Genomic DNA, 10,251 nt, shown 5'->3' with positions numbered 1-10,251 from the left:
TCTGTCAACGCTATCCTTTATCTTGGATCCAAAATCTGTAGAAAGCCAAGTGTTTTTACGCTTTAGTTTTTCTGCTAGAGCGTTCAATGCTGAAACACAGTCTTTGATTGCTGATACATTCTCGCTATTTTCATCAATGCTTTTTGTGCATAGTATGGGATTTGATTTAAAAAGTTCAGTAAGCTCCCCCAGCACTTCATCATCTAGAGAATCGGTAATACAATAAAGTAACAGGTAACGCGAACATATTCTAAGAGAAGAGTGAATCTTTTCAAAGAGTTTCTTAGCACTGTTCACTGTCCAAGAGCCAATGAGGTCGCTTGTCGTAGTATCTTTTGTTGCAGGGAAAACAATGAGCTTCCGTTGACAAATCTGTGAAAGATGTCGGATAAGTGACGTTTTCCGGCCGAATTTCCACCTTGAAGCAAAATAGCTAATCCAGTGTGAATAGCTGCACTTACATCTAAAAGGTTTTGACAGATGAAGTTCGAAACGTGAAATGAGCTAGCCGAAGTGTATCCTCCTTTATTGATATAGAGATGCCCAATCCTTGAAAAGCCTTTCAGTTCAGTTTCAATCGTACAATTTTCGGCAACTGAGGCAACTTGCTTTGGAAAAGCCTTGTCAACTTCCTCCTGAACATAATTTTGATCTTCCACTTTTCTGAAACGTTTTCCATAGATAAGGTTCAAATTCGTTCTGATGCATTCATCTTGTACTCCAGTGTGCGATTCATTTTCAAACATTTGGTCAGTGCCTGCTATCCCGAGTCGATGAAACTCAGATGTCTTCTCCATCAAAAGTATGAACTTCTCAAGGTCACGAAGGTTGAAAGGCTCCTGTTTAGAATAAAGCTTGAGTTTTGCATCTTGACACATTTTTGTGTGAAATTTCAAAATTTTGTTGACATTTGCCTCACTGATTACACCACTGTCTTTAGCATCCTGCATTTTGAACTCGCCGATAGCTTTTAGCTCCTTCTCGTCAAATTGGGTGAGGTAAATTTTGGTGAAGCAAGAATCCACAGCCTCCGGCAATTTGTTTCTCCCACCACCGATGGTTTCAGGGTTTTTGGTGGCAAAAATGTGTAATCTCTTCAACTTGATTATCTCGTTAGTTGCTTCATTTCGGAACTCCTTAGCACCTGTGAATAAAGGCATCAGTTTTTGCAGCAGTGAGGGGTGAGCAAGATTCAATTCATCCAATAAGATCCAAGTTGTTTCTGATCGTTTTAGCGCTTTCAAAAGTCTTCCTTCCATGAAATTGATTGTTCTTTTACTTCCACCTTCTTCGACGATGGGCAAGAAGTTTCCGATCAGATCTTCGTAAGTTGTGTTGGCGCTGAAATTGATTCTCTCGCATTCGAATCCTAAAGCTTTGGACAATTCCTTGATGATTTTTGTCTTCCCCACACCGGGTGGTCCATTCAAAAGCAAATTCAGTCCACTTGCAGATGCTGAAAATACACGACATACATTTCGAAATGCTGATTTTGACAAATACAGATCCAATTCAGGACACAGATCGATTTTGTTACCAGGTGCAGTCGGACACACTAAGGGAGTCCCGATGATTCTTGCGACATTTAAATCTCCTAGATTTTCTGTTTCGATCCTTTCTTGTAGCATACATTTGAAATCTTTTCCCAAGACTATTGCCTTAATTGATTCTATATCAAGATCGAAATTCGACAATACCTCTTTGTACGGGTGATATATCTCTTTTGATTCATAACCAAATGGTATCTGATCAGCCCACAAGAAAATCATACCAAGAGCGAGTATTTCTTTGAAGTTACTTTTGGTGTATAAGCTGTTAACAAAACTGTTCAATCGAACAATATCTTTTGAAGTGATATTCGTGTATTGATTCACTTTTTGTATGATTCTTTTTATCTTCTGCAAAATATCCTCCCGATTTTCGATGTCTGGGAACTGTAGCATTGAAAGCAGTTCATCATCTGTGTAGCACTTAGTCCTGATCTCTGTCATCCTCGACCGTAAAGCAGGACTCAAATTCAGCTTGTGTCTTCCTATGTCTTTGGTATGAACGGTGCCAATAATCCTTATCGTCTCCGGTACTGTCATTTCATTACCTTGTGACTCTCCATCTTCCAATGTTTTGAGAGTGAAGTCTTCATTGAGACAGAACTCGGGCTTCATCGGTTCTAACAAGTTATTTAATCGTTCAATAACAGCTTGCGAGGGTAGATTGACATCCCTCATGATCAACACTGAACCATTTTTGACAGCTTTTGTACATGGCCCATCTTGGAATAAGAACGTTTGGACAGCGACATCCGGTTTTTCTACTACTCTTTTGACTTCTTCAAATACAGCCACGAATCTCTGGTAAATAAAAAATAAAGTGTGGACCTCTTCTTTCGGTATGAACTTTTTGATTCCTTTCACCAACTTCGACATTTCAGTTCTTATTATTTGAATCAGTTGAAAGCATGTTTGGTTCTTTGATGTTGCTTTTTCAAGTTTTATAACAACTGAATTGTCACCTTCATTGCTTTCTTCCAGATCTTCCCCGTCAATGTCTGAACTGGTAGAGTCTGACTCGGATTCTGACTGCTCACTTATATCATCAAGATCAGCCTCGTCATCTTCATCCTCGCTTCCAAATGTTTGGTAAGGGGTATTTCTATCAACCTCGCCTTGGTCATGGTTATCCACACTGTTAGCATCTATGGAGGTATCTTCGTCATCGTCATCATCGCCAGAGGTGATCTCCTCATCGTCATCGTCATCATCATCATCGCCAAAAGATTTTCCCTTTCTTCCTTCATCCTCACTTTCATTTTCTTGGTAGTCTTCGTCTTCGTAGTATTGAGATTCGTAGTTACTATCAGAGTCACTGTCACTGATAATACTGTTTATGTTGGAATATTCAGGTGGCAATTCATCTTCAATTGGCACTCCAAAACTTTCATCATCATCATCATCGTCACTTGAATGATAGCCTTCATATTCATCGTGGTTTCCTTCAGTAGCATTTCTTGCTTTTGATGAATCTTCAAAATCGATCAGTGATATTGCCTTCGCCAGATCATAACTTTTTTCTTTGGTGTTGTCAAGCACTTTTTCAAAATTGTTTATTTCTTCATTTTCACTTGAGTATGCCTTCGCTAACTGTGTATATAGTGTTGTGAATTGTTTGGAGCTAATCAAAGCTAAGTTGAAACATTCCACCTCTGAATAAGGTCTGAGTCTACCAAGAATGTCAGCGGAATCAGTAGAGTTATTACAAAGAGCAGTTTCGATATCGTTTCGATTGACCATTTTTGCCCAGGTTGATATCAAATGTGACTTGTATGATGTTGGACCAATCAGCAAAATGGGCTCGTTGCAGTGTAATGCGACACATAGATTCCACAAATCCTCTTGAAAGCTTTTTGTTGATCGACTGATTTCATCCATTAATTCATTTGATATTTGCAAGGATTTTGACATCTTCTCAGACACCAGCACGTGGTTGGCATTTTGCAACTTATTCTCACCGACATAAATTTTAGGTACACAAAACTCAAGGTTTTCAGAGTATGGGAAATCATTGAATGTTTCACTGAAAATCTTTGCCATGGTACCTTTATCGTTTTCTTCTTGGATGCGAGAGTAAAGTAATTCGAAGCCAAGAAGACTCATCTTTGCATCGGGAAAGGTTCTCTTTCTGTTAAGCCACTTGAATAAATCTCGCAGGGTGAGCTTGCAAAATTTACTACATGATAAATTTAACTTGATGAACATCCTCGCAAGATTCTGTGAGTAAAGCTTGACATCGAAATCTTCATCATCTTTGAATAGTCGAGCGGCTTTTTTTTCAATGATAGCTTGAATTTCATTTTCCGAGAATTCTTGGAAGAAGATCTCAGAAAACCTCGACCGTAGACTTTTCGGAAGTTCTTTCCTTCCGGCATATGTTGCTCCATTTTGGGCTGCAATAAAGCGGAAGTTAGGGTGTGCGGTGATCATACGACTGCTGTTCGGAATTGTGATTTCTTTCTTTCCTTCCAAGAGAGGATAGAGCATGTTTAAAACTGCTGGTTCTGCAAGATCAAATTCATCAGCTAAGAAAAAATATCCCTTCTCCATTGCTTCAACAAGAGGGCCTTTCGAGTAAGCTCCACCAGGCATGAATGAACCGACATAATCATTCATGGTAGTACTTTCTGTATTGTTGATGTATTTCATTGTTGTACCTTTTGATTTTGCAATGTAATCAACCATGCTCGACTTTCCACATGAAGCAGGGCCTTCCAATAAACAAGGGTAGTCGCAGGAAATGGCAATAGCCAACTTGCACGCTATTTCATATCTGGAAGGTGATTCACTTTCAGAGATGACGTAATCTCCTTTGTCTTCTTCTTCGTCTACAACCACCTTTAGATGTTTGGCATACTTCTTTAGATCACATGAGTATTCGGGAAACACACTTTTTACTTCTCTATACATTTCTTTTTCATCCTGGAACATTCCGAGAAGGTGAAGATGGATACCAGTGTAAAGCTCTCTTAAAGGGACATCGTTTGCTTTCAGGGTTACCAGTTTGTTTGCAGTCTCCAACACTCGTTCAAAATGATGGAGGGTAACAGGTTTCTTAGATGCCTTTCTGATTCTACTGAAGAGCTCGACGAAACGATCACCGTAACCTTTTAGTTGCTCATCTACGATCGTATTATAGATGTTGAGAAGTGAGGTCTGCGAGTCCAATGTATTCTTCATGTGAATGACATTAAATCGATTGTATAAAGCAGGAGAAAGTTCAGAATTTGTCGTGATGTTTGCTCCTGAAAGATGTTCAGATACTCGACTTTTAGGAGGTGTCATTGTTGCGAAGACACGGAAATCTTCAAGGGCTCTTTTTTTCTTCTCTTCCTTTATTGCAATCTCACTTTCTTCATCTTTAGTATCCCCATCTTTGTCACGTTGAAGGTTTTCTGTCACTGTCCAATGTGGTGGGATTTCAAGAACTGAGTTCAATCTTTCTAAAACAGTGCTCTGCGCTTCAGAAATATTTTCAATGACAAGCCAATAGCCTTCATCAAATGCTTTGGTGACGATACCATCAGACCAAGCCACAACTTTATCCTTGTCTGGTTCGTTTTGACCAACCAAAGCCTCCGGTTCTGTTTCTGGTGTCACATAAAGGTGCATCACTTTTTTGCCGGACAGTCTTGCCAGCGTATCTACTGCCGTTGATTTTCCACATCCACTTTCACCAGTCAAAAGAACGGGTTGTTTGAAATTGACTGCATCGATCATCTCCGCCCAGCAGTCTTCCACTTCTTTTGTAATTGATTTAATGTTGTGTAAAAGAGACTGCTCCTTGCCATCGATATCAGATATGGAAAAATATTTCATGGTGAGATTGATGATTTCGCATTTCATATTCTGTTTTTCAGGGTCGGTTTTAACCAGACTTTCGTACCTATGCATAACAGATAGAAGTTTTTTGTGAAGCGGAATTTCTGATGACATTTTATCAAGTGTCCATTTGTATAGAGAATAACCGATGGCTGGAACTTCTTTATTTTTCATGGCATTTGGCAAAATTTGCTTCATGGCATTCTCGTAGACATAATTGCTGAATTCAATGAATATTTTCTCAGTTTCATCTTCTGGTGATTTTCTATCATCTTCTAAAAATCCTGGTTCCAATTTTTGCTTTGATATGTGACCAATTAGCTCATTTCCTTCGAAAAAACCTTTCTTTTGCTGTTTCTGCAACTTGAAATATTTTTGAATGATACCTTTGATCATGTCTCGGTTGTCTTTATGTCTAAGACGGGAAGCGTACACAGAAAAAGCAGCGTAGCCAATCATTGACATCACATCTTCTGAATGTTTTTCATTACACATTTCCAAGATTCGCGAAGCTTTGTTTGCCAGTTTCACGGCGTCTCTTATTGTCGTTTTGGCATAAGCACAATCAGCCTCGTCTGTGTCTCTCATTTCGGTTGATACATCAGCATGAAGGTCATTAATCTTGGCAGCAATAATTGAGTGATCAATGGAATATTCTTTTTGGTGTAAAGTGTGCAGAAGAATTTGTTTTATTTCTTCTTTCGTCGGAGGAGCGATTATGACGGGTGTGAATCTTGATAAAAGGGAAGAGGAGTGGTTCTCTCGTTTCCCTTTGAATAAGCCGGTACTTGGATTTTGTGTACAGAAAAGACGGAAATTTTGATGCATTGGAATCTCCAGGTACTTCTTGTCTGCACTTTGTTCGCTACTTTCGATGGAGTCAGTTGGCAGCATCAATACAGCGGTATCGAGTGCGCTTTCGATGGATGAAAGCACGTTGTCTGGTGCTAAATTGAATTCGTCCAAAAGTAGCCAAGCTCCTAGTTTGAATGCTAAAGTGAATGGACCTTCTTTGAATTCTACTTGCATTTTGCCATCAATTTTTGTTGGAAAGGAAGAACCAAATAATGACATAATTGACGTAGATGAGGAAAGGTTCAATCGAATCAATGGGGCCCCCAATCTCCTGGCTGCTTCGCTGATAATGGCTGTCTTCCCAACGCCCGTTTCACCTTCCAGCAACAAATTCAATGGATTCTCCACCACACTCATGATCAAATCCAGATTCTTCTTCATTGTTTCTGTCTCAACCAACGGCTTCGGTTTAATCACATACTGTTTTAGCTTTTCTGGAATTTCTATAACAGTGTTGTCCAATGTAGTTGGTGGCTGCTTGGAAGGGCTATCTCTGGAGAGTCTGTTGATCTCGTTTTGACAATCTTGTAATTTGAATGTTGACATAGGAAGGTGACGAGACTTGTTGCTGACATATCGATTCAAAACATCTATGAAACTATCATACCCACTTCTAGCTGTCTTTGATCCAAAATGGTTGGTTTCGTTGAGGTAGATATCGACTAAGCCTTTTTGCTGTCCTTTGTCAAGACCCATGATGGTTGAGATGACAAGAATGCAACTTTGTTTTATACCTTGATCTCTGTGCTTAAAACCACGGAGGAGAATATGGAGATTATCTTCAAACAGCTGCTTCAACTGTGTGTGATTTTGCTGCAAGTAAATGTCACAGAGTAACTTGAAAACCATAATTGATGAAGATTCAATCGGTGATTGAGGTAATCCACTGTTGTTCGTATCTTTGAACAATGTATTTATGACGAGGTCCATGACAGCACGAAGATGTATTCCTTTACAGTATTTTCCTAATACTGCAATGACAGGCTTGAAATCTCTCTTGTCAAATCTTTCGGATAGAAGATATATGAGGAAACTTTTAACATCTTTTTCACTCGAAAAACACTTGACGATGCATTCTGGATCAGTGTTTTTGACGATAGTTACTATACATTCAGTGATTCGGTATTTTGTTTCAAATGTCGAGCTGTATCTGAAGGCCTTGAGAAGTCTTTCCAATATTTCTTTAAGAGATTGAAGATCGCGATTATTCAAGTCTGACACAATATCTGTCCTCACTAACAAATCGTGGACATACATCATCAGGGAATTGAATGCCTCAGTGTGACTATCCTCAATGACTTCATTAAGAAATGCCCGGAACAACTTGAGTAGCTTTTCTTTGGAGATCTTTATCGACATTTTTTCAAATTTCTCGATCAGACCAGCTTTAAGGATATACATCAACGAACCACTGACATCCAACACGACTTCTAAAAGCCACTCTACAAATTTTGTTCTATTTTCAGAGCACTGGCTATGCTTCAGAATATCAAAGATTATCGTCAACCATTCTTTAGGTGTTGATTGATCCGATTTTTTCGTCACAAGCTTCTTTATAACAGGTGTCATATACTGGATTGACGCATACCAAACATCAAGGTCTAATTCACTACAAACCTTCTCATGTGCTGCACATAGAATATCCCAATACAATTCTGTACTATCTTCTTGGATGGTTTTTGGTATAAGCCTGATCATTATTTCCAAGGTTTGATGTTGGTTTTCCACTCCCAATTGCCGAATAAATGTTTCCTCGGATAAGATTTCCTTGGCTGGCCAGTCTGACATGTAAGTAACAGAGTTTTTTGACATTAATTCCCCTTTGATTCCACCACTCATTTTTCGTGAGCAAAATGCTTCGTAGATGAATTTTGCGAAGTCTTTGTCCTCAAGATAGCATATTTGAAGAAGATATGCTATATCTAGAGCGAAGAAATTGTTGAGGGATCCGTTAACCATGTGATGACTGGCAATAACATCGAGTAGCTTTCTCATCTCCACTGTTTCCACTTCAGTAGAATCAACAGCTTTTTCAGCATCCCCATTGTCGTCAATCTGACCAAAACTTTCGTCATCATCAGCTTTGTTATGCTTGGCACCATTCACAGCAGCTGCTTCTTTCATTTTCTTGTCATCGTAAACTTCCTTCAATAACTCGACCAACACCCAAACATGATCTGGTCTTGCTTTGATTGGGTTCCTGGAGTCTGCAAACTTGCGAATGTCATTTTGGTCATACTTGTCTTGTTCTCCACTGCTCCACTTGATAGACAAAGATGTCAGCTTTGATTCGATTGCTCGTTCGAATACTAAGTAACTCAACGTACTGTTACCTATTACATCCGAGTGCATCTTCAAAGTTGTATTGATATCTTGAATTCTTTGGGGCCAAAGATCTTGTATCAACCATTTCAAGTGATCTAGCTTAATGTTGATTAGTTGCAATCTTTTAAATTCTTCTAAAAGATTGTAGAATGCATTATTCTTCTTTTTGCTGAACGATTTACGATCGGAAGACAATTTCTTGAGAAGCCATAATCCATCAGTATTCACTGCCATCATTTTTTCTTTGATATCTGGTTGGATTGGAAAACGGACCTTTGATTTCAACTCAGATGAAGCATATGCTAGCCGAAAGTAAACACCATCTCTTTCTTGTTCAGTTAGCAAGGTTTTATCCCTCAGCAAATTCAGCAAAATGGAGATCAATTTCCACAAAAGTTCTATTGGAAATTCCAAGAAGAATGTGTCAGTGAAATGAGTAAAAACTTTACTTAGAAAAGTTTTGATACTGTTGATATCTGAGTCTTTTTCTGCAGTGTATGTCATTGAAAACTCGTCAAATCTGGATAAAAGTACCACATTGATATTGTTGATCTTCTTCAACCTCTTCTTTTCCTCTTCTTTCTTCGAATCTTTGAATGCTTTCAATTCTTTTAGCAACCACGTGACGACTTCATCAGCACTTAAATCTAGATGAAATATTGGAAAAACAACAATTTAGATCTAGTCATATAACTTCAAAACAATCTCAATCAAACGCAATCGATTTGATTTTTAAGCTTCATCATTCGATTTCTATAGTCTATTAATCGATTGAGTTCGAATTGAAACGATTAATTGAATTGTCAATCCCATTCGATTGGAATGGTTTAGCTATGATATTAATCTCTACCTGTCGAAAAAGCCTAGTCGAAAAGCGGGTATTTTAAAAGTCAAGGGTACAAACTTGAATTATTATTGTGCAAAATATGAAGAGACGCATTGAAAATGCAAAAAAAAAGCAAAATGGATATCTATCAGACAAGTCCAAAACCCGTTCAAAAGTTAGTTTATGGTTCGGTCGAATTCTAAATTCTTTTTGGCAGAGGGAAGCTCAAATAGTAATTTAGGCGTATAAACTTTCTTGAATTTTTTCATTTTCACCAAAGATAATTTCTCAAAATAAGGTGACCAATGCAAAATCTTCTCTAAAAAGCTTTGAAGCTAAGAAGATTTGTACTTGCCTCTTTGGTAACAAAGGGTGATAAGTCTGTCTCTATATAGACAGGAGACCCGTTGTATTTTCATAATCTGATATATACAGGACGGGTTCGAGCTGTAAGGCAGATTTGTGCCTCAAAAAATTTACAGTGGGAGTTTAGGCTGTCCTCACTTACTAAATAAAAATAATAATAATAAGAAGATATAAATAAGAAGAAAAAACAAGCAACATGCTGAATGGACCTACCTAATGATTAACATCAGATGAAAATAAGAAAAAAGTGACAATAATTGTACAAAAATTCAGAATGGAAAAATAAAGCTTGTGTGTTGAATAATGTACAATGGTAAAAAGGAATTTCCCCAAATACGAAAATCACTTAAACCATTCAGAACCTTTTAAGCTGTTTTTGGCCCAAATTTGCCCGCAAAAATTTTCCTTAAAAATCTGGCTCCATCACATTTTGGGCATTGTCATTTTATGCATCATTGTGCAAAAAATCAGAAAAAAAATTATGAGTCAACATTGAGAAAAGCTATATTT

The sequence above is a fragment of the Clytia hemisphaerica genome, unplaced genomic scaffold (assembly GCF_902728285.1).
Source record: "Clytia hemisphaerica strain Z4C2 unplaced genomic scaffold, Clytia hemisphaerica genome assembly, whole genome shotgun sequence".
In the NCBI taxonomy this organism is placed as follows: Eukaryota; Metazoa; Cnidaria; class Hydrozoa; order Leptothecata; family Clytiidae; genus Clytia; species Clytia hemisphaerica.
Note: the sequence above shows the minus strand (reverse complement) of the source record.